General features: G+C 36.9%; 1 protein-coding gene across 8 annotated transcripts in view; it reads left to right on the top strand.

Annotated features, from left to right (window-relative positions):
- SAMD12 (sterile alpha motif domain containing 12) overlaps positions 1–25,307 on the top strand; it is a 490,937-nt gene that overhangs the window by 177,160 nt on the left and 288,470 nt on the right. The window lies entirely within an intron of this gene.

Here is a 25,307-nt window from a genome sequence, read left to right as displayed (position 1 = left end):
TAAATAAATGGTGAGATATATCACACTTGCAGATTAAAAGACTCAATGTTAAAATTATGTCCATTATTCTAATGATCTGTAGATTCACTGCAGTCGCAATCAGTATACCACCAGATTTTTTAAATAAAATGAACATATTGATTCCAAAATTTGTATGGGAATGCAAAGATGTTAAAAGTAGTGAAAATAATATAGAAAAAGAACAAATTTTTGAGGACTTGCCCACCTAATTTTAAGACTTACTATAAAATTACGGTAACTAAGATAATATGGTACTGGAATAAAGACTAACGTGTAGATTATAATAATAGAACAAAATAGAAATTCCATAAATATGCTCACACATATATGGTCAAATGTTTTTCAAAAATCGTGCCAATGAGAGAAAGGGTATTCTCTTCACTACAGGGTACTGGAATAACTGGATAAATGAACTTCACCTCCTACAATACACTATACACAACATTTAATTTGAAATAAATAATGGGCTTAAATATAAAACCTAATTGTATATAATTTCTAGAAAAAAGCCTAAGAGAAAATTTTTACAACCTTGAGAATAGGCAAGAATTTATCAGACATACCCCCAGAAGCATTTACTTTAAAAGAAAAAAAATGGATAAATTGGTCTTTTTATTTTATTTTTTCTTTTCTTTTTTTGTTATTGTTTTTGAGACAGGGTCTTGCTCTGTTGCTCAAACTGGACTTGAGCTCCTGGCTCAAGAGATTCCATGGCCCCAACCTTACATGTAGTTGGGAATACAAGTACACAACACCACACTTGGCTTCTAAGTTGGTCTTTATCAAAATTCAAGGCCTTCTCCTCTTCTAAAAATCTGTCAAGGAAATGAAACAGCCAAGCCACAGATAAGAAGAAAGTACTTTTATTATATATTTAAAAAAGGACTTGAATACAAAATACATAAAGAACATTTAAAACTCAGGAAGACAACCCAATAATATGGGCAAAATATTTGAAATGATACTTCACAAATAAAATTTAAGAATCCCCAAAAGGTATGAGAGTGTGCTCAGAAATATTAAGTCATCAAGAAAATGCAAATAAAACTACAATGAGATAACAGTTTACACCCAGTAGAATGGCCTAAATTCCAATGCCAAGCCATACCCAGTGTGGCTGCAGACATGGCACACATGAATCTCTTGTATGTATGTTGCATGTGAGTATAATATGGAGTCACCTGATTCGAAGACATCAAGCTTCTTATGAAGTTATCATGAACTTATGAGATGATTCTGCAGTTCCACTCTGAGGTATCTACCCAGGAGAAATGGAAACGTACGTTCTTAAAAATTCTAGTCCAATAATCAAGAGATTAGCCAAAAATTCTAAACAACCCTTATATCAATCAAGAGAATAAATAAATTGTATGTTCACACCAAAACCTCTACTCTCTACTCAAGTATAAAAAGGAACATACTACTGATGATGCAATGTGAGTGAATCTCACATTGTGCTCGGTGAAACACATAAACACAAAAAGGCACATATTAAGTGATTCCAATCATATAAAATGCTAGAACTTGTAAGATTAACCTGTAGGGATGGCAGTCAGATCAGTGGTTGCCTGGAGTAGGAAATAAAAGGGAGATTAGCTGTAAACGGGAGTGAAGGAGGTGAAAATGTTTTATATCTTTGTCAAACCTTATCTACTTGTTATTTCAAATATGTGGGATTTATTGTATGTAAATTGTGTCTCAGTAAAATTTGTTTATAACAACTTGTGTACTTTTTCATTTTTGAAACTACATACCGTTAAGAAAATGAAAAGATGAAAGCGTTATCCTACATTTTTCCATTCTGGCTATAGGATCATTTAGATTAACTGTGGTTGGGTGGATGGTTATGGTTTTATATTTATCCATAATATAGATAATTAGAAATTGAGTTTGAAAATCCAAGTTTGCACTTTTTTCACTGAAAAAATAATCTGAAGATACAAAAGCATTCTTATAAAGAGAGGCACAGTGTTGCCTGTTGTTGGGAGGTGACTGCTGACAAAGGAACAATACTCTCGTCTTCCTGAGATTCTGCTCGTCTGAGTCTTTGTCAGTGCATCCAAGACTTACGGATTTCACAGTCAAGTTAAATTGCAGAAAGCATTTTTGCAAATGACATGCAGTTGCCGCCTTTGTATTTTGCCCATTAATATTTTTTAATTAAAAAGTACTCTCACCACTATTTTATAAACCAAAGGAATTTTAACACAAAATAGTCGTGATTTCAAAATAGATTTTGCTTGAAGAAAAACATGTTATTTTTATTTCTCCCGTTTTCCTCACAGAACAGCCCCGATTTGTAGGCTAGCGTAAGGAAACTACTGCTCCAAGGACACATTTAGTGATACTCTAAATTCCAGATTTATTTCGTGATAGTATTTGACAGGAAAAGAATGGAAATTGTCACCAGATGAACTATTTGTTTCTTAAATCGGAACTAGAAGGAATATTCTTACTATTGGAACTGGCTTGCTTTAAAAAATCCCTGACGTCCTTAATCATGGCCATAGTTTCTTGGAGGCTTTCTATGTGCTGGATGTTCCACTGAGAACTTTGTGTACTTTAGTTCTGTCCAGGACATGTGATCCCTGCCCGGTACCTAGAACTGTTCAGTGTTAAAGAATTAGTGGCTTTCAGCAATCTTGCAAGCTATTACAGGTGAAGAAGTGAGTCTCAAAGTTCAATGGGCAACTCAAGATAATTAGAGGAGCTGAGCACTCACCATCAACAGGACCCACCACAAGCCTTGTTAGGAGGATTAGGGAGTTAAAACCCGGACAATATTTAGAACACTGCCTAGCACATCAAAGGACATCAAGAAATATTACCTATTGTCATTACTAGTCAATAATTCATGAATTGATAAGCATTTAATGACACCACTATGAGCCAAACACTGTGCTAAGAGAGGTAGACTGTATCTATCCCATCGCAGTGAAATATTACAGAAAAGCAGGGCATCTGTGATGTCAGGCTGGAAGGGACCTCTTTCTGTCTACTTATTTTAACATAAATAAACAGAAGCCCAGAGATTAAACTGATTTGTACAGGGACACCAGAAAATGTTCAAAGCTCAGTCACATGGCTGTGGGAGAACAGGAGCCCAGCTCTATGAAAAGTCCATTAGGTTACCTCACATAGAAGGAACCAGAGTGGGGTTCTGAAATGGACAAGACATTCTTTTCATGAGTGTGTTTTTCCAGTGAAATTCGAGGAGTAGAATGAAGCCTTTATAGCAAGGGACTTGATCTCCTATTGCCTCACCTTTGACCAGATCCAGTTTTTTTCTCTTTTTTTTTCTGTCTTTATTCCACTCTCTAGTCTCCTGTGATAATGACACATGATACTATATCACATATGATCAATTGTCCCCTTTTAAAAAATCTCCTGTTTCCATTTTATTTCTTTCTTTCTTAGACAGGGTAGGGGTCTCACTATGCTGCTAAGCTGCCCAGGCTGGCCTTGAACTCATGGGCTCAAGCAGCCCTCCTGCCTCAGCCTCCGAAGTAGCCAGGGCTATAGGTGTGTACCATCATGCCCAGCTCTGATTTCTTTTTTACTGATGACTTGTTAATTACTCTGTAAATTTATTTTTTATTTTTGCATGTTTTGGGAAAGCACTGGACTCAGATTGCAAAATTGGAGACAACTTCTCTCCTTGGTTTTGCTTCCATTTTCTGTTTGAAAAATTAATATACCACATGCTTTCTTCCTGTCAAGTCAGAGTCTCCATCTTTACAGAGCCTGCATGTTATTGGGAGATCAGAAATTATACCTTTTACAGGCAATCAGCTAAGTAGATCAATGACTCTTTTGCTTCAGATGGCATCATTTATGGTGAGGACCCTGATGTCATCTGTTATTGATGGAGGAAACTGAAGTCCACACATGTGGGATTGATGATATTTACAATCCTGAGGCACTGTTTCAGTAAAATACAACTGTCTTCAAGAGATCTTGGCCAGCATCCTTTTAGGACACTGTGTTTGATCTCCCATATTCCCTGTTGAAATTCTTATTAGAGATGTTTTTCAATTCCCATATTAACTGTAGGGTAATGTTACTCCTAAATGTTTAGAAAACTCTTGGCAAGCTGCGTATCTTTGACACCTATAAAAGATTAGAGAAAGATTGGACTGTGGTGACCTGCAATAGAGCACATTCCATTCATTATTCACTGTGTGCAACCTTGGCCAAGTACATTTAACCTCACTGAGCCTCAGTTTCCCTTTCCCTAAAATAAAATTATGATAATAGGCATCTTATAAAGTTGGTATTGGCTATTATTACTGATCTGTAGTTGCAGGAACTCCACATCAAAGTTTGTGAGAAAGCACTTTGCAAGTGGTAAAGAATTATAAACATATGTCTTACATATATACATTTGTCTGTAAAGAATTACATACATGCATATATAAATGCATACACTTATGTGTATAATTTTTGTTTTTTATTGTTTAGAGGCTTCTCAGTCATCTAGTTAAGGTCCTAAAACCTAGCAATTAGTGATAATTTCTCCAGCCCACAAAAATTTTGCCTTGCCCAGTGTGTTTTTTATGTTAATAATGATTATTGTAAATATCAACCCATTTCCTAAATATATACTTAGCATCAAATACTCCCAAGATATTTCTCTAGTAACCCTGAGCATAAAGAATTCAGAAGATAATAAATATTTTAAAATATTTATATGCTAGGCACTCCAGTAAGTATTCTTCATGTATTGTTTAATTTTATCTTCACAATAACCCTTTAAGGTAGGTATTAATATTATTACCATTTTACGGATGAGGAAAATGAGGTTCCAAGACCCTAGGTAGCTTTTCAGATGTCATACAAGCCCAGAGGTGGTGAAATCAGTATTTTAACCCAGAGCTGTCTGAATCCAAAGCTTATGTTTTGACCTGTACACTCTGAGAGACAGCATCTTATATGTGCAGGTAAGTGATATAGAAAATAAGCATGAGAGCAGACATGCTTATAACCCTAGTAAGACATGAGAAGGAACTGTTGTCCATGAGCCTAGTTGACTGGGAAGTCTGCTTAGAGAAGGCTGGATTGATGCTGTGTAAAATTTTAGAAGATAAAGCCTTTAAAGATAAATGTAAAACTTCTAAAATCTCAAGTTGTGTGTATGTATTTTGTTTGCCTCTCGGTGAATTTTAAAAGAAAATATAACAGCATGTGAGCCATGGACTCACCACTTCCTAGTGCCTCAGACCCTGGCACTCACACCCTTGTGTGTTACCCACCTGAGTCCTGAAGATATTTGGGTTTCTAAACCCTGAGGAGGGAAGAATAAAGGAGGTGAAGATGGATCAGAAGAATAAGTTGTAAGCTACATTACAGAAGGCTTTGAGGGCCAGGCTAAGAAAATTAGATTTTTCCTTTCTTGGGTATCATTCAATACTCATTAATGATGTGACATGTGACATCACAGCTCACTGCAACCTGAATCCCATGGGCTCAAGCCCCAGAGCCTCCAAACACATCCTCCCAAGTAGCTGCGACTACAGGCACACACCACCACACATGGCTAATTTATTTTTTATTTTTTGTAGAGACAGTTTTCACCATGTTGCCCAGGCTGGTTAAGGAAAAAAAGATGTTCCCTTTCCTAGGGTCAGTGACCTAACTATGCTCTTTTCCTTGCCTACCGTCCCTTCCTCCTCCCACAAGAGAATTGTTTTCATCTGTTTTTCTTCTGGGTCTTCAGAATGTCTCCCTCCACGTTTGCATTTCAGCTTGAAGACATGCTGCATCCTGTAACCATCTGCTCTTCCCTCTTCTTACTGCCACTTTTCCGGTCTAAGTTTTCATAGACGGAACCATTTAGTCTCTCTTTTTCCTGTGATCTTGACTCATGGCTCTCTAGGAAAGTGTCTATTCCTTGGTCTTTTTAAGCTGGACTGAACCAGGCTGCTTCCTGCTTACTGAGAATTAATACCTACTGAATAAAGTCATAGTTCCTAAGTTTGGCTTATGAGGTTTTTCCTTGACTTTGTTGTAACCATTTCACTGAGAATTAATACCTACTGAATAAAGTCATAGTTCCTAAGTTTGGCTTATGAGGTTTTTCCTTGGCTTCGTTGTAACCATTTCACTAATCCATCCCGTCCTGAAACCACAGCACGTCACTCTCATTCTTGCCTCAGTATTTGCTTTGTGAACTTTTGGTCATTTTCAGGTCCTGACTGTAATTACTCCCCTCCTCCAGGCAAAACTGATTGTTCCATTCTGTGTTTGCTTTACAATTTACGCAATTAATAAATGACAGCTATTATTGTTAGTATTGTAACACTGATCACATGAAAGTTATTTGGTTCCATGTTCATCTCCCTCCTGCCAGCCCAGGAAGTTCTCTAAGGTAGAAATTATGACTGATTCATCTTACTGTCTCTAGCTGTGTCAACCCAGCGCCTGGCATAAAGTAGGCATTTAATAAGTGTTGATGGGGTTACACTGGGTTTGTTCTTCCTTTGATAGTCTTAGCACTGAACTTAAAGCCTTTCTTCATTTCTGTTGATAAGAATACTTTGATTATTCTTTCAGTTTCCTGATTTTGCCTCCTTTTCATGAACCTCATCCTATACTTCCCTGCCTGCAGCTTCTTAATACTTACATTCTATTGATGTTCCAGTTGGTTTTCCTGTCTCGTTCTTAGAGAAGCCCCATTTTACTTTTTTTAAAGAACTCCTATTTTGAATCTGTGCTAAGCCCCAAAATGTCATCTTCAAGTACAGTTGAATGACAGTCTCCAAAGTTTGTAGCATTCTGAGCCCCACATTCCCTTCGGCAGGTCTTCCCAGGATGTTGTGGTAGACTGTGTCAGAACTTTGCTCAGTGCCAAGAATGACTGTCGCTGTGCTGTGGAAGCTCACTGAGTCTGCTGAAATTTAAGTCAGGTGCTATTTTGTAGGGTGGAAGCAAATATCCTTTATCTAAAAAGTTAGGGCAGCAGGAAAGAGGCCCTAATCTGTCACACCATGAGTGTATTAAATGCAAATTTGCCTGTGTTTCACAAGTAACAAAGTGCAATACAAATATAGTGGTTTGTTTCACACACCCAAAGTGTCGAAATTTGGATAGAACAATGCTAGTAATAGATTTTTGTTTTCAACCCTTTGAGGCAATTTAGCTAACCCTAAAACTACCTTGGTGACATTGATGAATACAAGCTCAGCAATTACAACTTGAACAGGAGCAATGAGAATAGTAAATGACTAAATTATGATTACAGTGAGACATATAAAATTGTCGTTATTGGACAATTTTGACTAACAAAAATGGCAGTTTCATTAGATTTGCCATAATAGCAGAATAATGCATTTTATTTAAAGGAAGTACAAAATAAGTAGGAGCATAATATTTATTGAGCATCTTCTATGTGCCAAGCACAATGTTTAGCACCTTTTATGCATTAAATCATTTAGTTTTCATAAAATCTCAAAGATGTGTTATCCATCTCATTACACATGAGAAACCTGAGGTGCGAAAGTTATAACTTCCCTAAGCTCATACTAGCGTAAGCTGCAATAGGTAAGATCATATTAGGAGAAGGATTCTTCTAAACTGAGTTTTGGCAAACTTTTTGTAAAGGGCCAGATAGAGGAACCATTTGGCTTTGTAGGTCATAGGGTCACAACTACTAAACTCCATGTTTGTCGTATGTAAATGAATGAGGTGGCTGTGTTTCAATAAAACTTTATTTACAAAAACAGCTGGCAAGCCAGATTAGGCTCACAGGGTTGTAGTTTGCCAACCCCTATTCTAACCTCTTCTTCCCTTTGCCCAAATCAAATCTGTTTTCTCAGTGTTATTTGTAAAAGAAATTTAGAATTCTTTTCTAAAAATGTGCTACCTTTTTTTTCCTTCTTACATACTGAATGTAGAAGAATTAGAAACTGTACATTCGCAAAAAAAAAATGTAAAATTCCTCTCTAATTCTAACATCCAGAAATAATAACTTATGTAAACATTTTGACATGCATCCTTTCAGATAGTTTTCTCTGTACATATATTTATTTCCAAGAATGGCATTGTGCCTTAGAGGGGTGGCATAGTCTTCTCTCTTTCACTTAAAAATATTGTGAATAATATTGTGAAATATAAAAATACTGTGAAAAATATATCGTGAATGAATTTCTGTGTCAGTGGTTGAATACAAAATATGGTATTTGACTGTTTGCAGTTATTCTCTGGATGTTCTATATATGTCTGCTTTCCAGATAAATTGTATATCTGGTCCCATATGCTTCTCCATTCAACCCCTGCCCCTACTTCTTTGGCTGCATTCATGGCCCAGATTCTAAGGTTGTACTGTGAATTCTTCTGCCTCTTACCCTCCTGCATATACACATACAACCACATACAGAGGCACATGCAAAACAGCACCACAAACCTTCCGTCTCCACATTAATTAGCCCTTAGTTATAAGAGTTCCAGTTTTCTTTCTCTGGCAGTTGTACCTCTGATATTTGTGGGATTTCTTCACTTTTGCCATGGTTGTGGCCAGTCACCATGGTGAAAACAGACCTAGGTAAATGAGCACCAGGAGAAATCATCCATCTCCAAGCCTCTGTCACTGTCCTCTGTAGATGCCACCCTTGAGGGCAGTGTAATTTCTTTCAAAGTTTTTTTTCCATCTGCCTCCCTCTTCTCCAAGATTTCTCCAAAACAGAAGCTTGCACAGCTTTTCTTCAATTCATTAAATTTTCAGCATCTTTCCCCAGTGGTAGGTACACAGCAGGTAATATAGACAGAAGGACATTAGAATTCCTTCCAAGGGAGCAGTTTCAAAAGGTCACATGTTGCCACAGTGTCCTTCTTTATAAATCTTTCAGGGGATGGTGAAGCGTGTATCTGGGCAGGGGAAGATAGGACTGCTGTAGTTATTTCATAAGGATCTTAACCCTAAAATTTCCATTTAGTAATACACTCAAAGTAAGGATCAGTTCAGCACATAGAAAAATGAGGACAAGATATACTTACCTTTGCAAAATGAGCTCCCACTAAGTTCAAGTCAAAAAATAGTCTCTCTCCCAACAAATGAAGAGAGCTACAGAGTAAAGGATGAAGTGATGGCTGGGGCTGACAAATGGTGCTGCTATAGAATATAAAAGGGAAGCCACTTACTTTCTCTAAACAAATTCTTGAGCATAGTTAACTATCCTGAGGAAGTCCCCAGAATCTTACAGGTTTTGTTATTCACAAGAAATTTCTCACTGATATTTGTATCACACTTTAAGTTTATAAAGTGATATTTCACACACATGTCCCAACCTCAGAACCCTGTTGATAGAATATTAGCGTGAAACTGTTTTCAAATGAGGAATCTAGAGCTCAGGGATATTAAAAAAAAAAAAAATTGACCCAGATCCCATAGCCAGCAGATGGCAGTACTTAGCTCCTCTGACTCTTAAGTATTTGTCCCCCTCCAGTTCAAGGAAAATTCCTTACTTCCATCGTTTTGGCTTTGTTAATTAAATACTCAACACATTCACATTTGACTGGAATAGAGCCTTCTATGCTGTTAGCAATGCAAACTAGAGGGGAATACATTTGACATCAAGAAAGAGATTGTCCTAGGAGAACCAGAAATCTAGAATGATGTAAATTATCCCAGGCACAGTCATTCATTATTAATGCTGAAGATATTAATCACCAAGAGAAATTGTTACCTTTAATTAGAAATAGAAGGGAAAGGAAAATTATACAGTAATCCTTTTTTGAGATAATTAGCAAAATGTCAGGGACAGATGGACTAGAAACAATGGAAAAACATATGTTTTACTGATGCTTCTCTTTGATCATGTATTGGATGCTATAGTGGCAAAGCATTTCCTGGTTGGAAAAATTATCCTTGTCCTTTCTTCTGCTTTTTATTTAAGAAACTGTCTGGCTTTTCTTTTGGGGAGCTTTTGTAGTCTATATCCTTTTTTTACCACCTCTGGCTGCACACATTTGAGTTGGATGTTTTTAGTACATTTAAAAAGAAATGCTAGGGAATAAATTGAATCTACAAACAGATCTACTCTGTTTCTTGTAAGAGGTATCAGTAGAAAAGACTGCTGCCTAAACCACTAAAGGTGAAACCAGGCCAGGCTCAGAAGGTAATCGATAGTATAATGCTTTGAAACGTCATAGTTTAAAAAGATACATGTTATAAGTATGCGCTCATTTATTTGGATACATTACCTCAGATTTTACAAAAATTTTCCTACTCCATAGAAGCCACACAGAGTAAGCATGAAGGAATAGGGGTGAAGTTGATTATGGGCAGAAAGAACATAAGAAAAGCAAGAATGAACCAACTGGTAGTCAGCTGTGCACCAGCTGAGAATATTCAAGCAGGTCATGCATCTGAAATGGGGCTCAAAGCCCTCATGTCCAAACAATGGAGTTTCAATAGAAAATGAACCTAAAATTCTAAAGTGGGCATCTAGGAATTGAATATTAAAGAAATTGTTGTTAATAATAGATTATTATACAAGATGACATGACGAATTGCCCTGCTCACTAATTTATCTAATTTTGTTTCAGTATGCATTTATATCTTACAGTGTTTGAAAATAATAACATTTCTTTCCATTACAAGTGTTCTGTGGTTTGGATCTTTAATTTTTAGGGGATTTTCTTTTTTTATTCTGGCCATGTGTTTACTTACTGAATATTTTATCATTATCTCTATTGAAGTTTAATTATTTACTGATTAGCTAAATAATTTGTAATTTCTTATAAGTTGCTAATTTACAGATCATTCATTACCTACTAATTGTTCAATTATTCTTTAAATTAGTGCTCATTAATTTACTCAATAAACATTTGCTGAGCTATTACTAGATGGCCAGCTCTATCTACTATAATGGAAACACAAAGAAGCCTGAGAAGGAATTTGGGCTCCTTCTTTCAAAAACAACTCTTTCTAGGCGTGGTGGCTCACAATTGTAATCCCAGCACTTTGGGAGGCTAAGGTGGGAGGATCACCTGAGACTGGAAGTTCGAGACCTGCCTAAGCAACATAATGAGACCCTGTCTCTACAAAAGAATTTTTAAAAATTAACTTGGCGTAGGGGTGCACACCTGTAGTCCTAGCTACTCGGAAGACTGAGGCAGAAGGATCACCTGAGCTTAGGAGTTTGAGGTTACAGTGAGCTATGATTGTACTACTGCACTCCAGCAATAGAGACCATGTCTCAGAAAAAAAAAAAAAAAAAAACTATTCTTCTGGAAACAATATTCTTTAGAACAAACACATATGTTCACTACATTTCTTCATTAACCTAGTTTCACTTAGCTCCATTTTTAAAAATTTTTTTAAGAAGGGTGATGTTCAGAAGTTTTTATCTGCTGCATTTTTTCCCCAAGTTTGGTCACATGGAAAAAAAAAACCCTCTGGAATATCTGAAAACACTTTGAAAAATGAAAATGCAGAAAGTTAACTGAATCATCAAAATCAGATTATTGTAAAATCACAAATAGGGTAAATTACTCTTCAAATAGATATAGATGCTGAGGATTTAAGGGGTGGAAGAAGAGAGCTGGATGACAATACGGGAGGAAAACAAGCTTGAATGCACTGAATGAGATTAAATGGGGTTCGGGGATTATACTTGGATTCCATTGTGCTGGTTATGGTGAATAATACTGGTCAGGCTAATCAAGCCCAAATGAATGAAATTGTATACCACTGGATGGTTTGATTTCCTGTAGGACAATTCCTTCAGTCTGGAATTTTGGCAGCTACAACATTTAGTTCAACTAGCAAAGTGTTATTTCAGATGAAACTAGTCTTTGTTATTTGATTCTGCGCAAGTTTAAAGATTTTCCTGATTCTGCCTGACTCCCTAGGGCATGTTAGAGAACTACTAAGTAAAAGTGTAGTGTTATGCATTATCCTTTGCCAGACTTTGGGTAATATGCCCTGAAAAAAAAAAAAGAGTTGATGCCTGTTAGCCTAAATTCTTTCCCTGGTCGAATTAACTTATTGTAGTAATAGTTAATAACAATAGTTAATGTGATTAAGGATAATGTAATTATGAAGCTCATTACATCATATAACATTTTCTCTGTTTTCCTCTACATTCAGCATTTAATGTTATCATGCTGTGATTTAGATGGATGGTATATACTGCAAGATTCTTCCTTGATTCCACTTCGGTGGGAACTATTAAACTATTATTGGAACCCAGCTTCCCTAATCTGATAGAACGAAAACCCTATTCTCCTTTTATAACACTGAGCACTGATGTCTATTCTTCACTGTGCTCTGGGAAATGTCTCCAAACACTTTAAAGAAAATAAAAAGGAGAAAGCCACGCTAGAAAAATGAGAACATTGAAACGATTTTGTTTAGACAATTTTAATGGAAGATCCAGTTGAGTCATCATCTGAGGCCTCAGGCTCTATTAATCTGTTGAAACCCTCTCTTCAGTTAAGCACATAACAGGCAGATCCCAACCTGTAAGTTTGCCACTTCTGCGTGTGGAATGTGCCCCGGAGGTTTGCTTATTTGACTTATGTGGGCAGATTAGATAGCTCATTCTTAAAACATACTTGGAAAAGGAGCCTGTTTATCCTAGAGGAGAATGGTTACTTAAGACCATAGACTACAAGGAAATCTCCTAATTCTTTCAAAACCTCAATAAGAGTCAGCTGTATGGTATGCTTGTCTTGAATAAACAGTAGAATCTCCAGATTCTCATGTAGTCAAATAAAAATCTTTTTTCAATTAATTACAAGCTTTTGTCAAGACCTATCTGTTTTCCTTTTATGTCATTTTTAGAATATAAAGCAAGTAATTATTGGCAGTAGTCTACACACACACCCCACCCCGCCCGTTAGAACAGTTTTTTTTCCCCCCAGTGGCATTTCCTCCAGTTGGTTGAAGGAGGTGAGTCCTAACCACAACAGGGTGCGCATGGTGGCGTGGTTCATTATATGTGTCGTATTTAATGTTAGAGATGTCTGCTGAATAATAAAAGATCTTGGATGGAAGCAAAAAATACTTTTGTAAAATAGTTTTCTGCAGAAATGTGTATGAAGACTTTGTTCCCTTTGCCTTTTCTTCTGATGGACGGGAGCTGGTGATTGAACCTTTCGGTTGTGTTGTGCAGTTGCTTAGAGCTCCTCTAGGGGGAGCGTTCACACAGGCTAAATGTAAGATACTTGCTTTGGGGACTTGACTTGGGATTTCAGTGAGTACACCTTATCCACCCAGTCATCCCTAGGAGAATTCTTCCCGTAGGCAAGCTTTACTATTTTAATTGTCACGAGGAGGAGGTGACAGATGACTAATCACTATCTTTTAAAAAATTCTATCAGTTTGTGTGTGAATGTTAATTAATCAGCTTCAGTATTAAGTGTCCCACTCTGTGCAAAGGGAGGGGTCTGTCTGGTTAGTGTCCCCGCTAGGTCAAGAGCACACCAGAAGCTGGGCTTTATGCACGTACTTTTAATTAGAAAATTCTTTGTGGATGGGGTTATTCAAACCTATCTCATACTGCCATATAAGCAATGTCGATGTTTTTTATGGCTAATCTGAAAAGGATTACTGCCATCCTTTAATAGGCCTCAGAAGATAATCCCCACCCTACCACCAAACTCTTCCCCTTCATCACAAGTCTATTACAATGATGGAATACATGTTTAGCCTCATTTTAAATTTCTGGCTATAAGGACTGGTTAAATCCTACTCAAAATGAAAAGGAAAGATAAATTAACAAATGTGCTAACCGCTCCTTGAAGGTAAAATTAAAATAGATTGGGTGTGAAGAAAACTCTTTTTTCTCAACAGATGCTAAAAGATTATTTCCTATTTCTCTTTTATTTTTTAAAAAAATAGATATGGTACATTATCACTAAAATGTAATTTTTGGCAGGTGACTGCTCTATTCAGCCTCTCCATTATCCTCCGAGGTAATTTCCATGGAAGGAAAGATGAGACAAAAAGATGCAGAGTAACACTTCTTGTGATTCTTGGAAATACAGTACCCTTTCATGAGAAATACAATCATTTAAAGGAAAATGATTCTTCTTTTTCAAATGTCAAAATAGAGTGGGAGGATTTCTGTGGAATATAAATATTTGCTAACTCTTTATATAAGCATGCTTTAACCAAACACCTGGTAAATGTTGCACAGTTTATTAATAAGTTGCAAAATCTCCAAGTTGGGAAATATAGCTATGCCATCATGATCAGTCATTTGGCAGATAGTCAAACCTGACAGCAATTGTTTAATACCTTTTTACCCATAAAGACTCTGATTCACTGAAAATATTCGAGATTTCAGCAGATTTTCCTCCCACCCCCCTGACCCTGTACCAAATTGCTCACTTATCTTTCATAGAGTTCTATTATTCTTTCAAATTTGCAGTAATAGAAAATGACTATAAGCAGTGTTATAACGTGTATTTTGTTGTCTCTACCTGTCTAAGATCCTTTCAAAAGCTGTAGCTTACTCTTTGCCTTCTTTCTCTTTTTACTGAACACCCATTTTGTGCTTTAGTCTGGGCTACATGCCATAGAGACTGGGATGAAGGGTGAGAAGTAGTATGACACGAGACGCTTGTCTTCAGGGATCTCAAAATATATGTAGGGAGAAATGAAACCCAAAGTAAGTTAAATAGCATCTCAAAGCAATCTACAGTTAGTTGTTGAGAGAACGATACAAGAATCCAGAGGTAAGACCATTGTGGATGGAATGTTCTAGGCTGATTATAGGGTTGCAGAATTTAAGCTAGGCTATTAAGACTGTGTAGGATTAGGAAAGGCAGAAAGAAGGTAAAGGGCATTCTGGAAGGAAAAGGCATCCTAAGATGAAATAGCAGATTAAATATGCCAAGTGTATTAGAGACAGTACATGAAACTCTATGATTAGAAACAAAGTGTTTTTATGAGGAAAGTGCCTTACAATAAAAATCTTTATTGTATTATCACTACTGAAATGGCATATAACACATACCCACCCTCCAAAATGAATGGCTTAAAATAGTAAATAGTTAGCTCACAAGTTTGCATCCTGGTGATTTGCCTGCATTTGCTAAGTGGACCTTCTGGTCTTGGCTGAACTCCATCACTTATCTGTGAGGCAGCTGGCTGTTGGTTTATGTAGGACAGACTCCACCAGTATGTTGGGGACAATTGAGGTCCTCTTCTTTGCCTTTTCATCTCCAGCAAGCTGGCCCAGGTATACCTTCTCATAGCAATGGTGTGGAGGTACCAGAGAAAAGAACCCCAATCTTGCATGTCCTTTTCAAGCCTCTTCTTGTGTCACATTTGCTAGCATTCCATTGGCCAAAGCATGTCACGTAGCTGGGTCCCCAGTACTACCCCACCACTGAGTATGTTCTCTACATCCATAGTGAACTGTTTCAGGTACCTATCACTGCAAAACAAAATGCTCCAAAACTTAGTAGCTTAAAATGACAACCATTTTATTGCATTTCCTGGATTCTGTGAGTCAAGATTTCAGGAAGGATTTGGCTGAGGAATTCTCTCATACTAATGGTATCAGTGGTACCTCAGCTGGCAGATGGACTGCTCTGGAAGGTCCTAGACAGCATCCAGAGCAGAATTAGACAAAAACTGCATGGCCTTTTCTGACCTAGTCTGGGAATGTATGCAGTAACCTTTGCTATACTCCGTATGTTAAAGCAGATACAAATCCTCCCCGCTTCCAGGACAAGGGACACAGACACCACTTCTCTATGGAAGAAATATAAAAGAATTTTCAGATGTTTTGAATCATTGCTCAAGCTACAAATTGCTTCTATTTTATGTATAAATTATTCTCAGCTCCTCCTAAGTCCCACCCACCCAAAGACCCATCTCGTTACTGTATCAAGCGCAGACACAAGGTCCAGACTTCTTATCTAAATCAGGTACAGGTTGAGATGAAATTTCTAATAAGATGCATTCCTGGGTATAGTTCCTCTTGATCTGAATATCAGTGAACTAAAGTGATTAGTTACCTGTCCTCCAGCATAAAATGAAGGAATAGGCATAGGTTAACCACAAAAGACACAGGTCTGTGTTAATTATGAAACCTGGCCAAGCACAGGCCACCAGCTATGATCAGGGCCATTGTCTATGTTTCTTGGCTTTACCCTCTAAGTGAGGGCTAGTAACCTTTTTCTATGAAGTGCCAGATACTAAATGTTTAGGCTTTGTTTGCCATGTATGGTCTTTATTGAATTTTATTCTTTTTTTTAGACAATTCTTTAAAAATATATGAACATCCTTAGATCATCGGACGTTTACAACCAGGATGCTGCCCAAATTTGGTCCATATGCTGTTTTTAACCAACTCCTGTTACAACTTGTGTTACACCTCCTATTACAACTTGTTACGACTTGTGGTTCTACCATTTGAGTCACTTTTCCTTTTTCACAAGGAATAGCCTGTGTTTATAACTCAGTAGTTGTCGCAGTGTTTTTAGCCCCTCCACAGAATTTCAAGAGTTCAAAGCCCTCTTTTATTTTGTATCTAACCCTTTTAGTCCAAGCTGTCAGTATACTCTTTCATTACAGTTGTCTTTAAAACTGAGTGGATTTTCTTGGAATCGTATTGGAATTCACTCTATTTAATAGACAAACATGCATAAAATTCTTCAAAATATGTATGCCTATAACAATTGTGGGTCCCCTGTGAGACTGCTGTGGGACAATACCCTTAAGATTTTTCAAAGCCCTACTTTATTAAATTAAAACATAATTTGTAAGACATACTCTTTAAGATCCCTGTGATGCTTTTATTTTTACTAGAATGATCAATGACACACTACTTTAAATCTTCTGACATGTTAAAAAGTAGTTTCATAGTCACACCCTGGGTCCCTATTACTGTGACCCTACATCATTCTCATAGCATCCAGGATTTGATTTTCATGCCCTTAATTAAACCCTTTTTGACTTTGACAATGTTTGCTGGGAAGCACTGGAGTTAAGAAATAGTTTTATTTTTGAAATAAGCGTGGAGTAAATGGCTCCTTTATTTTTTTCTCTAAATTATGCTTGAAAATTGCAAATTTCGGTTTTTAACTCATTTATCTTTTCCTGTAACTTACGAAACACAGTTAAAAGAAACTTTTGATATTCTTCTGGAAATGTACTTAGATTCTTCAAATCATTGCGCATTTTATGTTTTCCACAATACTCTACTCAACAGTGTTTCTAAAATGTCTACCATTTATAATATACATCTTCTTTCCTCTAGCCATCCATAGTATGTTTCTTACTTTCTAATAACATTTTCCTCACTTTTCTCACTGAAAGGTTCCTCAAGTTTTTTTTCATCTTTTACCCACTGCTCCGTTTCAAAGTTAATGCCACCTGTTTAGTTTTTAGTTTATTAACACATCACTTCTGATAACAAATTCTGTCCAAGTTATTTATTGCTATATAACAGAAAACCCCAAAATGCTATAGCCTTAAAAAACAGCCATATTTTCATATCACAGAGATTTTTATTGGTAAGGAATTTCATATAGGCTCTTCTGAGTGATTCTTCCGAACCTTGTAATGTTAACTGAAGCCATTCTCTGGTATTCACCTGGCTGATAGACTAAGGCCTCACTTAATATATGGCTCAGAAGATTTGACTTAGCCAGAAACAGTGACTTCTCACAACATGGCTGACTCAGGGTAGTTGAGCTTCTTCCATAGCAGGGAGCTTCCTCCTAGCATAACAAATACCCGAAAGTACCAGCAAGATGGTGATTGGCTTTTGTGAATTATTCGAGCTAATTGAATCATTCACTATTAGAAAACAAAGTCTAGTAGTCAAAACACAAACCCACATCCAAGAAGCAGGAGATATCGTCCCTACCTTTCAATGAAAGAAATGTCAAAGTATTCAAGTCTGTGTTTTTAAACCACTGGGTGGACCATTAATGCAGCTAATATGACATATAGGAAATTTTTCATTGCCTTGGAAAAATATCTCGACTTAAGCTTAGACTGCCTTTACTCCTTTGTAGTCAGTGAGAAATAGTACAACTCTCTCTTTCAACCTTCATTTCCCAAAATCTCTCTTTCATGCATTTTCATTTGCTTTTCTTTATCACACATCCCAGTTTGTAAAGTTTTGAACATGTACCCCCAATATGTGTAAATAGCCTTAGATATTCTCTTTATCAATAAATAATCTCATTTTTATGTTCATGGGAAAACATATTTCTAAATAGAAAAAACATGGATCTTGTAAGACAAAATATTCTTAAATATCTTGCAAATTGTGATGGTGTCATATTATCACTAGCTAACATTTCAAGGCAAAAAGATATACATGTCCTTTAAGATGACATTCATAATTAACAGTGGATAAAATAAATATATAAATTAGTCTTTCTTAATAATTTTTGAATGCAAAGTCCATCTTCTTGTCAGAGTGGAACATTATTGTTGCATTACTGCAGCTAATTAATTAAATGTTTTACTTTGGAGTGAAACGTCCCAGCTTCATTATCTTACTGGTTTTCAAGAACTGTTTTAACTTTGTGTATTTTATGTGAGCCAATTTAGTCAAAACTAGATATTATAAGCCATTTAGCCAGGTACATGTAAATAGTATATCCCAGTACTGACCAGGAGCCAGTGAGCGTGGCCGAAACTGCTATCACCTCAACCCTATGGATTTACCACCTCTCTTGGAAATACTTTAAATACATCCTGACCTTCCAACTAACATTATTTCTTTAGATATAAAGTAAATAAATTTTAATAGACAGTCTATTTCCTTGCCACATCCTAATGAATCATCTGGCTCTTCTGCCTTTCCCCCCAGCTCCAGGGTGCAAACACATACCATGATGAAAGCAATGAAGCGATTGACATAGGAGACATTCAATAACATATGTTGAAGTAATAAACCCTTAAAAACCAGAATGACAAGTAGGTATGCAGTCTTGCTGAATGAACAGTGAAATTGCTCCATCTTCAGCAAAAAGAAAATTATGGAAAAACAGTTGTTCTCAACAACTCATCTCCTCAATGATCTAGTCAAAACACTGTGGGAAACTAGGACTTACTTTCCTATAAATTGCATTCCTGCTGGAGGCTGATTTGAAAAATTAACTACCTGTATTAGTGAAAATTAACAGTTTTTCCTCCCTGCCACACCTTTCCCATTTGTAACTTCATCTTGATTTCGTGGGTTTTACATTTCATTACAACCCCATAAATAGTTTAATTTTTTCTTAGCTGGTCATGATGGTGTGCACCTGTAGTCTCAGCAACTTGGGAGGCTGAGACAGGAGAATTGCTTGAACCCAGAAGGCAGAGGTTGCAGTGAGCCGAGATTTCACCATTGCATTCCAGCCTGGGTGACAGAGCAGGAATCTATCTCAAAAAAAATAATTTTTTCAACAATTAGCTAAGTTGAGTTATCAGGATTGATATCTTTTTTGCTCTTTTTAATGGGAGAGCTAAGGCAAAGTGAGTAGAAATTTCTTGCTAAAGGCCACATATAGAAGCCATAACTATGCTGGGATTAAATTTTAAAATTCTGACGCAGAGGCTTTTACTATGTTCATTTGAGCCATTATGGGCTTTTGAGCTTTGTTTGAAGTAAAATAATTCTTCATGGTTAACTGACTGAACTATTTTTTAAATCAGCAAATAATGGAGTTTTTAAAACTAAAAGCAGTTAGTATAGCAAATTTAATAAGAATCATGTTTTGTGAAATAGAGTTCTTAAAACAAAAACAGCTTATTAAGTTGGAAGAACCAAGATAGCAGACTACCTTGGTTCTTCCAGAATCCTTATTAAGAAGGGGGAAAGTTGAATACTTCTCTCTGAAGGTGATAGCAGGTAGTGATTAGATATGGAGGCTGATGATCCTGTAGAATTTGGAATAGCATTGCAAAGTTGGGAAGACACTTATAAAAGAATGCTGAGCAGGTTTGACATCCAGGTGAGGATAGAAACCATGACTTAACTTGTACTGGCAGTAGTCTGCACACGTGCAATTTCTCTCCAGTGGTGTGTAGATTGAAAAAACAGACGGTATAATCTTTGACATTTAGCTGGCCTTTTGTAGCACGCACACAAGAGGCACTGAATTTGAGGACACTATCAAGGGAGTCTGGTATGGAGTTAGGTGTAGGACTGGATTGAAAAAGTGAACTCAGAGGGAAATGTATAAACTTGGGTAAAGAGGAGGTACAAGGAACTTGAGCATGGATAAAGTTGAAGGTCAGGATTAGCTGGAGCGAGAACAGCTGGGCACATAGGAGTCTGTGATAATAGTTTCAACTTTAAGAGCTCAAACTCAAATAATTCACAGTGAGAACAAAGTCCAGAGTATGGCTATGGGGGTAAGTGGTTGAAGATGGATAATAGTAAGGTAGTAGGCTCATTTGTATGATAGAGAGTAGGATTTGAGATTAAAATGAGTCTGTGATCCATGTTCCTCAGGGAATGTGAGTGACTGAGAAACTGGCAAATGAAAAAAGGGGCAAAGGTGCAATTGGAGGAGGGCATAACACCAAAGGGAAACCATCTTGTTTATGATAATGGGGTAATAATCATCTGGAAGCAGCAGTGGGAAACTGTCACCAAAAATCACCCTGGACCCACTTGACTGACTGTCCTTCCGAATGACATTTGTCAAGGAGGAGGAGATTCCTAGTTGGTTAGTTTAAAAATAAAGGCCAAGGCATTTGTCCATACATAGTTCTTCCAATACAAAAATAGGGCTAACCTCCTTCTTCTACCAACATTTTCTCCTCTGGGTTTATTTGATCATTGTATGATTTCTTTTCTTTAAGAATGCATAGTGTTACCAGCATATGAAAAGATGCTCAATATCACTAATCAGAGAAATAAAAATCGAAACCTTGATGATACATCACTTCATAGCCATTAAGATGGCCACTATTGAAAACAGAAAATTACAAGTGTCAACAAGGATGTGGAGAAATTGGAAACTTTGTGTACTGTTGAGAATGTAAAGTGGTGCAGCTGTTAAGGAAATCAATAGGCAGTTTCTCAAAAAATTAAAAATAGAATTACCATATGATCCATCACTCCCATTCTTGAATACATATTTAAAAGAATTGAAACCAGGACCTTGAAGAAATATTTGTACACCCATGTTTTTTTTAAATTAAGAGTTATGTATTTTTTTATTTCAATAGTTTTGGGAGGAAAGTATTTTTTTGTTACTTAGATAAGTTCTTTAGTGGTAATTTCTGAGATTTTGCCATGTTTATTGCAGCATTATTCACAACAGCCAAGATATAAAAGTAACCCACATGTCCATCAGTGGATGACTAGATAAAGAAAATGTGGTGTCTCTCTCTCTCTCTCTCTCTCTCTCTCACACACACACACACACACACACACACACACAGACACACAATGGAATATTGTTAAGCTTTAAAATGAAGGAAATTCAGTTACATGCTACAACATGGATGAACCTTGAGGACATTATGCTAAGTCGAATAAGCCAGTCACAAAAAAGACACATACTGCATGATTTCACTTATATGAGGTACCTAGTGTAATCCAACTTAAAGAAACAAAGTACAATGGTAGTTGCCAGGGGCTAGGGAGTTGTTATCCAATGGGCATAGAGTTTCAGTTTTGCAACATGAACACATTTTGGATATTTGTTGTACAATAACATGAATATAGTTAACACTACTGAGTTGTCCACTTTAAAATGGTTAAGAGGCTGGGGACAGTGGCTCATGCCTGTAATCCCAACACTTTGGGAGGCCGAGGCAGGTGGATCACCTGAGGTCAAGAGTTTGAGACCCGGCTAGCCAACGTGGCGAAACCTTGTATCTACTAAAGATACAAAAATTAGCCAGGTGTGATAGCGGGTACCTGTAATCCCAGTAACTTGGAGTCTGAGACAGGAGAATCGCTTGAACCCAGGAGGGGGAGGTTGCAATGAGCTGTAATGGTGCTACTACCCTCCAGCCTGGGCAACAGAGCAAGACTCCATCTCAAAAATAAATTTTTAAAAATTAAAATGGTTAAGATGGTAACTGATGTGTTATATATTTTGTACTATAATTTTTAAAAAATGCATAGTGTTTGTTTGACTCTAATTTCCTGGTAAGAAATATTAGAAACAGGCATGTTAGGGAAGGTCCTATGTATTTATCCTATTTAAGACTCTTCTTGGCTGGGCGCAGTTGTTCACGCCTGTAATCCCAGCACTTTGGGAGACCGAGGAGGGCAGATCACAAGGTCAGGAGATCAAGACTATCCTAGCCAACATGGTGAAAGCCTATCTCTACTAAAAATACAAAAATTAACTGGCGTGGTGGCATGTGCCTGTAATCCTAGCTACTTGGGAGGCTGAGGCAGGAAAATCACTTGAACCAGGGAGTCAGAGGTTGCAGTGAGCTGAGATTGTGCCACTGCACTTCAATCTGGGCAACAAGAGCAAAACTCCATCAAAACAAAACAAAAACAAAACTCTTCTTTTTTGTAGTAGGAGGAAAATACTTAGATTTTGCTCAATCCAGTTTATATACCCCGGTTAAATCAACATTCCCCAGCCTCCTGTTGTCATTGAACCTTGTTGTATTCCTCCATGGAAAATATGTTTTATGACTGTAGAGGAAAAACGCCAAAAAAAGTCAACAATATTTTTCTAGTTATCTGTTTGCACATATGATTTCTGCCTACCGCTAACATTTATTTACAAAAAGTATTATCTCCACTTAGACTTTCTTTATAGGCTGGAAATATGATAGCTGAAAAGGGACACCATAAAGTCTGTGATGCCATTAATGACAAGGACCCAAAGGGGTTTTAAACTTATTCACATCTTCCTATTCTAGGACAAAATGGTTTATTATTTCTTTCTATTTTTCTCCCTCCTTTCTCTCTCCCTCCCTTCCTCTCCTTTCCTTTGTTTTCTGGTATAACTTATAAATAGTAAAGTATAAAAATCTTAGGTACAGCTCAATACATTTTTACATATGTGCTTAGACTTATGTAAACCTTACTCAGATCAAGATGTAGACTATTTCTAGAACCCCAGCGGCTCCCTCATGCTTCTTCCCAGTTGATGTCTTCCAAGGTAACCACTATTCTAACCTCTGCTACTGTAGATTGCTTTTGCTTTATTATTAATTTTTTTCTGTACCTAGCTTTTTTCACTCAACATTTTGTCATCAGATTCTTTGGTGGTGTTATCACTATAGTTTTGGTTGTTCATTGTTGAACCATATTCCATTGTGTAGTTATATTTTAGTTTCTCCATTCAATTGCTGAGGGACATTGGATTATTTACAGTAAAGCTGTCATGTACTTTCTTGTACATGACTTTTGGTGAAAATGAGCACTCATTTTAGAAATGAAATTCTCAGGTCTTGCGTATGTTTAGTTTAATAGATACTCCACAGTTTTCAAAAGTGATTATTTTAATTTATACTTTGACCAGTAGTATAGGATAATTCCAGTTTCTCTACATCCTTGTCAATACTTGGGATTTTCAGTGTTTTTGATTTTAGCTATTATGTTGCAATTGTAAGAATAATCTATTCATGAATTAAATAAGACAATTTTAAGGTGAATGAAAGAAAGTACAGGTTCAGGAAGAGCTTATAAAGATGTCATTTGTAGGCTGGGCATGGTGGCTCTTGCCTGTAGACCCAACACTTTGGGAGGTCATGATGGGGGAATTACTTGAGCCCAGGAGTTCAAGACCAGGCCTGGCCTCACATAGCAAGACCCTGTCTCTTAAAAATAATAAAAAATAAAGAGTGTTGTAAGTAGAAAAAAGGAAGGGATTTGTAGAGCTGACATTTCTCTAAGTAAAATCCCCAGATGACCCTTTCTCAGCCTCATCCATGGTGCTTGTTAAAGACACATTTTCCTAGGCCTCACACCAGAGCCATTTAGTCAGAATTTGGCCCATGAAATCTGCATATATACAACTCCTTTGGTAACTCTTACGGCATTAACGTTTGTATGCCACTACTTAAAATTTTTAATAACAGAAACTCCAAATGGAAATTAAGAAAAAGTGGGTTCAATCTACGTTGACTGTATTTTCAGGCAAACAATAGAGGTGCTTTAAAATCAGGACTGTCTCAGTCCATTTCAGCCACGCCTCACATCAAATGGTCTAGCATATGGGTAATTGGAATTCCAGATGGAAAAAAGAAAGAATGAGACTGAAAAAGTATTTGAACTTTCTTCAGGAGGCCAAGAATTTTGCAAAATTATTGCAGACACTAAAGTACAAATCCACGAAATTCAGAGGATACCAAGTAAGGTAAATATAAAAAATCAGCTGGGCATGGGGGCTCGTGCATGTAAGTCTAGCACTTTGAGAGGCTAAGGTGAGATAATCGCTTGAGCCCAGGAGTTTGAGACCAGCCTAGACAACGTAGTGAGACTGCATCTTTACAAAAAGTTTTAAAAATTAGCTGGGCATGGTAGCACATGCCTGTAGTCCCAGCTACTTGGAAGGTTGAGATGAAAGGACTGCTTGTGCCCAGGAGGTCGAGGCTGCAGTGAGCCAGAATCAGTCACACCACTGCACTCCAGCCTGGGGACAGAGCAAAACCTCATCTCAAGAAAAAACAAAGGTATAAAAAAATCTGTCAAAACATATGACACTGAGACTTATATTGCTAGAAACCAAAGGCAATATATTATCTCTGTTCCAAAGATATGGAAATATCTTTGTCATCAAGAGTGCTATAGCCATCTAGATTCAAGTTAATGGCTCTTCTTTGTACAAGGATGACTCTGTTGTTTCTCTGCCTCTCCAGAGCTTCCTCTCCCTCTGATTTATTTCTCGGTGCACTTCATTGTATTATATCGTGATAGACGTGACAAATCCCGTTCTTTAAAGTCAACCCTGTAAGGTCATGTTCTCCAGATATTCACAATTTATTTTAAGAAACTAGGTTTTTGTTTTTAGTTTAATAATGGCAGCTCTTACTAGGGCCTTTCTGTGTGGCAGGTACTAAATGTACTTGGATCACCAAACTTAATCCTCATTTTCATGACTACCTTGTTAAGGAAATACTACTATAATTATTATTTTTTTTATTTTAGAAACTAAAGATAAAAAAGCTTAAGATATTGTTCCAAATTACCAAGCTAATAAGTGAAACACCTAGAATTTAAATCCAGGGATTCTTATTCCCAAATCCTACTCTTACCCACTCTGCTATACTACCTCTTATTTAAACAACAACAACAACAACAAAAAAAAAAAAAAACACATAGACTATACATAATATTTACAAAAGTATAGCAGACTTCATTCCCCCTTTTCACTGATAATTAGCCCAATTTGCTCAA

The sequence above is a fragment of the Aotus nancymaae genome, unplaced genomic scaffold, assembly GCF_030222135.1.
Source record: "Aotus nancymaae isolate 86718 unplaced genomic scaffold, 86718_ANA_hifiasm-v0.15.2.pri h1tg000036l, whole genome shotgun sequence".
Taxonomy (NCBI): domain Eukaryota; kingdom Metazoa; phylum Chordata; class Mammalia; order Primates; family Aotidae; genus Aotus; species Aotus nancymaae.
This window is presented reverse-complemented; position numbering and strand designations above follow the sequence as displayed.